Below are 6,000 nucleotides of genomic sequence, written 5' to 3'. Positions count from 1 at the left end.
TGACGGCGCTCGCGGATTCGTGCATCGAGCTCGTTACAAAGCTCGATGTACTCCTCCAGATCTCGTGGCAGAGGGCGAACTCGCGAAAGTTCGTCTCTGACATCATCCGACAAGCCAAGTCGGAAGAACGAGATCTTTGCACCGTCGTTCCAAGTCGTATCGGCGGCAATACGAAGGAACTCGGATGCATAGACTGCGCACGGGCGGTTGCCCTGAGACAGTGTGGTGATCACTGACTCGGCAGTCCTGGCCCGATCAGGGTCGTCAAACACTTTGGAAAAGCGTTCTAGGAAATCGCCAAAAGAGTTGAGTCGGGGATCACCCATCTCAAGCATCGGAGTCGCCCACTGGAGAGCCGGTCCAGTGAGCAGACTAATGACGAATCCGACCTTAATCGGGTCAGCAGGGAACCGGTGGGGCTGCATTCGTATATACAGTTTGCACTGATTTACGAATGCCCGGAACCCTTGCCGGTTACCGTCGTAACGGTCCGGCATCTGCACGCTGTACCCAGCGGCAGGAGCATCGCGAGCTGTCCGGAGCTCGGCGAGCTCGGCCTCCAAGGCACGGAGGCGGTCCACGAGGGCAGGATCCATGGCGGGACTGGGACTGGGACTGGGAAAAAAAAAAAAAAGCGAGGAGGTTCAAGAACAGGAGAGCGAAGAGGGCTCAGACACAAGTGTGCTTGAGGTTCGGACAGGACTAGGAAAGGGGCGGGGCTAGGAGCGGAAGATACCAAGCAGGTGGTATCAGTAGAAGAGAGTTCGAACAAAGTGTAAGGAGTGAACAAGCGCAAGGACGAAGACCAAGTGCTTGGTATGAGCTTTATTAGCTTTTAGCCCCGAACACCAAAGAACAAGTTTTGTTCGAACTGGTGTTCAACATAGGCTCAGACATGCAGGGCTATTTATAGACCGGGAGAAGGTCGAGGGGCAAAAGTGGGCGAGAAGGGTGGAGCATCACAGAGAAGCGAGAAGGGGGTGCGAGAGTGGCTGGTGTGCAAGCGAGAGAGGCTTGGCACAGCCCGGGGACATGTGCCGAGCGGTGGGGGAGGCAGGAAACCAGTAGACGCGGGTGGCAACGGCGCGTGCTCATGCATGGGGGCAAACAAACACGTGGGGACTCATGATTGGTGCGGAGGGCGAGAGCATGCGGGACAATCTCATTGGTCCGTTGTGATGCTGGTCATCACAGCAAGATAGCGGAGCGCATCCTCCTCCCGTACCTCACAAAGGAAATTGGGACGATGGACATTGTCCAGGGAGGATTCCGACCAGGACGAGGCACGCTCGACCAGGTCTACTCCCTGGACAGCCTGATTCGGATGAAGAGGCTCCAAGGCTTGGAGTACTCCTTGGTGTTCCTGGACATCAAGGCGGCGTACGACACCGTCTGGAGGGAACGCCTGTGGGAAAAAATCAAAGATAGAGGAGCAAGCTCGACCGCACTCGGGATCCTCAAGGCGCTGTTTGATAGGACAATGGTGAGAGTCGCCAGCAAGGGACGTCGGTCAGAACCTGTGTGGCTCCAAAAAGGGCTCATACAGGGATCTGTACTGAGTCCCTTGCTGTTCAGCGCTTTCATCGATGACTTACCAGAGCTCCTGAGACAGGGCACAACCAGCGCCGACGAAGACCTAGAGCTCTCAACCAGCACGGTGTCGACAATCAAGGTCAACTCGTTATGGTTCGCCGACGATGGAGTACTTGTCGCAAGTCCAGCTTCGACACAGAAGCTCCTGGATATATGCGAACGACACAGCACCGAAAACAGGTACAAGTTCGCACCAAGCAAATGCGAGATCATCCTCTCGACCAACTACCCCGCCGCGACCACCAAGGCCACTCTCTACGGAGAAGAGCTGCCGACGGCGAAAGAGTTCAAATACCTTGGAACGATCATCGACGCCAACGGGTTCCGAGTCGATCGACAAGTCGACCACCTGGTCGAGAAAGCCAACATGGCCGTGAAGAGCATCGTCAAGCTTGGAATCAGGCTCGGAGGAGCGTCTGCAAGGACCATCGTGAGAACTTACCGAGCCTTCATCAGGCCAAGGCTCGAATACGGCCTGGCACTGGACCTCCTACCCGAGGCACAGCAAGAACGAATCGACAAGGTCCAGACAAATGCACTGAGGGCAATGTTCAGAGTCGGCCCTGGGACATCGGCCGGAGCCATGCATCTGAGCTGTGGACTGCCAAAACTGTCCATGAGAATCAAGATCCTGACCTTCCAAACCTGGACGAGATGGGAAGACGCGTCCTCCGATCACATCAAGCTCATAGCACTGATCATGAGAAACACAATCAGACACCCCCACCACCCCAACCAATTCCTTGGCTACCAAGTGATGGAAGACCCGTATTGGGTCAAACTAATGCGCAGACTAGACTCGGACCAAAGCCTAACCGCAACCGAGGCCTTCCTGGGGAAGGAAGGAGCGCAACGGAAACCGACCAGCCCAGTCCCACGATCAACACCAGAACAGATCGAGATCGTCACGGGACTCATCATGGTCCCACTATCCACCTCGCAACGACGCAGACGGCTGCTCGGGAACGGGCTCTCCGGGATCACGAGTAGTGAGGAAGGATCCCACAACCGAACAAACCGACAGAGTACCACCACGATGAATGAGGACGCTGTCACCACACCCATCAAGGAGCTCATCCTCACTGAGCATATGAGAACAGCGTTTCGAGGGAATCAACAGCTGACGGCGGCATGCACACCGTCAACCCAGATGTCAGGTCTCTGGATGGCGGAAGGGTACCAAGGATCCAAACCCATCCTCGAGCTCATGGTTCGGTGGAGACTCGGAGCCTTCCCGGGCCATCACACAGGCCGGCTTCAAATATGCCGACAATGTTCGACAAACGGAGCCACCGTGGAGTTCAACCGCACCCACGCACAGCGGTGCATCGACCCAAGAGGGATCCTCCCGAGGAAGGTGCGCCAACTTCAACGATCACACCCAGCATGGGTGGAGCCTCAGACCATCGGAGTGGGACCAGTCGACAAGCTGCTGGACCTGATCACCTTTGAGCAACAGAAAGCAAGACAGAAGAACCACGAGGACACTGACGGTGGAGCGGATTGCAGGCCACCACCAATCGTGTCCGACACCACGTCGGAGGGGGAGACCAGCATTGACGAAGCAGTCTCGGATGACGACGGGGAGTCGCTCTGGTACCCACATCGAGAGGTGCTGGCACGACTGGAGCGACTCCGGCTGACCGACGACGACTCAACAGACCTGAGCTCCGAAATGAGCTCGGTGCCAGACTGGGAATTGAATCTGGAGAGAGATCTGGACTTTTCCTTCCTCACCAACATCGACGACGACCTGCCCAGCCACGGATGGGATTGGCAGAGCGACCAGAGTGTCGACTTGCTCTCGAACACAACACCAAGCATCGATCTGATCGACGATGCCGATCTGAGCCCGGACCTGGTCTCGGACGACGACCTCGGACTCGGAGACACACCGTTCCCAACGACCAGCAGGAGAGGCAGCCCTCCCCCCACACGGAGCAATGACAGAGTGACTGGAGTGCTGAGAGGCATGAGGCCACGACAGCGACCCCAACGAACAAAGCCGTGGATGGGCTTTGAGGAGATCCCGGAGAGGAGCTCCCATGGCCAGAGAGAAAGGGTCCCCGAGCGGGACCTGGAGACATGCGAGTCCCTGTGGGACCTATTGGAGGAAGTGTTCACCCGCATGGCTCGCCGTGTGGGCTGGTGTTAGAGTCCGAAGGGGACTCAACGGCAAAAGAAGAAGTGAGCTCGAAGTGAGCTCAGGGAAGGCAAGGGTAAAGTCCGAAGTGGACTCGGAGAGGGAGCGAGGGAAGCAAAGATCCGTTCAAGATAAGACTAGTCTCGAAATGAGACGTGAGGAACACTCAGAGAATAAAGTAGAAGGCACTTTATTTAGTCCTATTTTGAACGCTGAGGTTCGACTACACATCGCGGGGGTCAGGCTATTTATAGACAAGTCCGGACTTGGCAGCGAAGGGCGGCCAAGGGAGGGAAAAGTGGGCGATCGAGCAGGGCGAAGGGGGCGATGCACGAACGAGGGCCGAGAAGGACCACCGAGACAGGCAGAGAACCAAAGCGAGGGAGGCGCAAGCAAAAGCGAAGCACCTGGCAGGAGAAACGTGCAAAGGCGAAGCAATGTGACTCAACGTCCAAGAAGCGGATTGGTCAAGTATAAGGTTGGGGCAAATGCATGCGAGATGAACAAGAGATCGGGGCGGTCAGGCAGGTCATGAGTCACCGGTGGTGGGACACATGACCGGCAGCCGAATTGCAACCAATCGCAGCAAGGCGCGTGCACAAACAAACCGGCGCGTGCGAAGAAGACAAAGGAAGCGGAGCAGCGCGGGGAAACGGAAGTGCGGAAGGAGCGGAAATGGCAGGCAAAAGGCGGAAAATTGGAGGGGAACTGCAAAGCTACACACAAACAAACAGAAAGGCAAAAGAACAGCCAAGTGTGCAGTCAAAGTGGAGAACAAGCAGAAGCTATCCCTAACATCATCCCCTTCCTTAGCGACGAACTCCGGGCGTCGCCTTCGGCTTTGAGGGATAGCGAAGGTGGAAGTCAGCAACAAGATCAGTGGCGTGGGAAACATTGGCAGCGGGCTCCCAAGACCGGTCAGTCTCGGAATAGTCCTTCCACTGAACCAAGTACTGTAAGCGACCACGGAAGAGCCGAGAATCGAGAACAGTCTCGACCTCAAACTCTTCCTGGGAGTCAACAAGAATGGGTGGAGGTTCGGGTTGGGTGAACTCGGGAACAATGTCCTTCGTTCGGGGTTCAAGGAGGGATACATGAAAGACGGGGTGGACTTTGAGTGTGGAAGGGAGTTTAAGTTCAAAGGCAACGGGGTTGATGCGGCGAAGAACTTTAAAGGGGCCAAGCTTTTTCTGATCAAGCTTGTTGGAGGGACGAAGGGTGCGGATGTGGCGACGATCAAGAAAAACGAGGTCGCCAACGGAGATGTCGGGAGTGGGGAGACGGGATTTGTTGGCCTGCAAAGTGTAGGACTCTTGGGCAACCCGGAGGTTGGCCTTGAGATCCTCGAGAACGGTCTGAAGTCGGTCGACACGTTCTTCGGCAGAGGGCACAACAGAAGGATCACGGATGATGGAGGGATCAAAAATGGGGTGATGGCCATGGACTGCAAAGAAGGGAGTCATGCCAGTGGAGGTGTTTTCCGAGTTGTTGTAAGTGAACTCGGCAAGGGGAAGGTGAAGGGTCCAGTCGTCTTGCAGGTAATTGCAATGGATACGCAAATACTGCTCGATGACCTGGTTGAGAACCTCGGTCGAACCGTCGGTCTCGGGGTGGAAGGCAGAAGAAAGGGAAATCTTCGTCTTCAGAAGCTCATTGAAGCGCCTCCAGAAGGCCGAAGTAAACTGAGTTCCTCGGTCCGAAACAATAGACCGGGGACAACCATGCAAGCGGAAGATGTGGGAGAGGAAGAGTTCGGCGGTTTGCTCGCCTGTAACCGTCTTCGTGGTGGGCACAAAGTGTGCTTGTTTGGACAGGCGGTCCTTAACCACGAAGATGGAGTCAAAGCCGTTCGAAGGTGGGAGATCCGTGATGAAGTCCATCGACAGGTCCCACCAACGTTCGGAAGGAACGGGGAGAGGGTGAAGTAAACCATAAGGGGAGTGACGGGACGGCTTGGCTCGCTGGCACGCTTCACAATTAGCAATGAAGCGACGCACAGACTTACGAAGCCGGGGCCAGTGAAAGTCCCGGGAGATGAGCTCAACGGTCTTGGCAAGACCAAAGTGACCAGCGGCAGCGGAGCAGTGACGTTGCTCAAACACTTTGAGCTGGAGCTCGGGGGAAGGGACAACGATCAGGTCTTTAAAGTAAAGGAGACCGTCACGGAAGGAGTAATCGCCATCAAGACGTTTGGCGTTGAAGTCAGAAAGAAGGGAACAAGAAAGGGTGGCAGCTCGAATCTCGGAAAGAAAATCGGGGTTCGA

This window comes from Polychytrium aggregatum (assembly GCF_025602895.1).
Source record: "Polychytrium aggregatum strain JEL109 chromosome Unknown BJ171scaffold_37, whole genome shotgun sequence".
NCBI classification, from domain to species: Eukaryota; Fungi; Chytridiomycota; class Chytridiomycetes; order Polychytriales; genus Polychytrium; species Polychytrium aggregatum.
Note: the sequence above shows the minus strand (reverse complement) of the source record.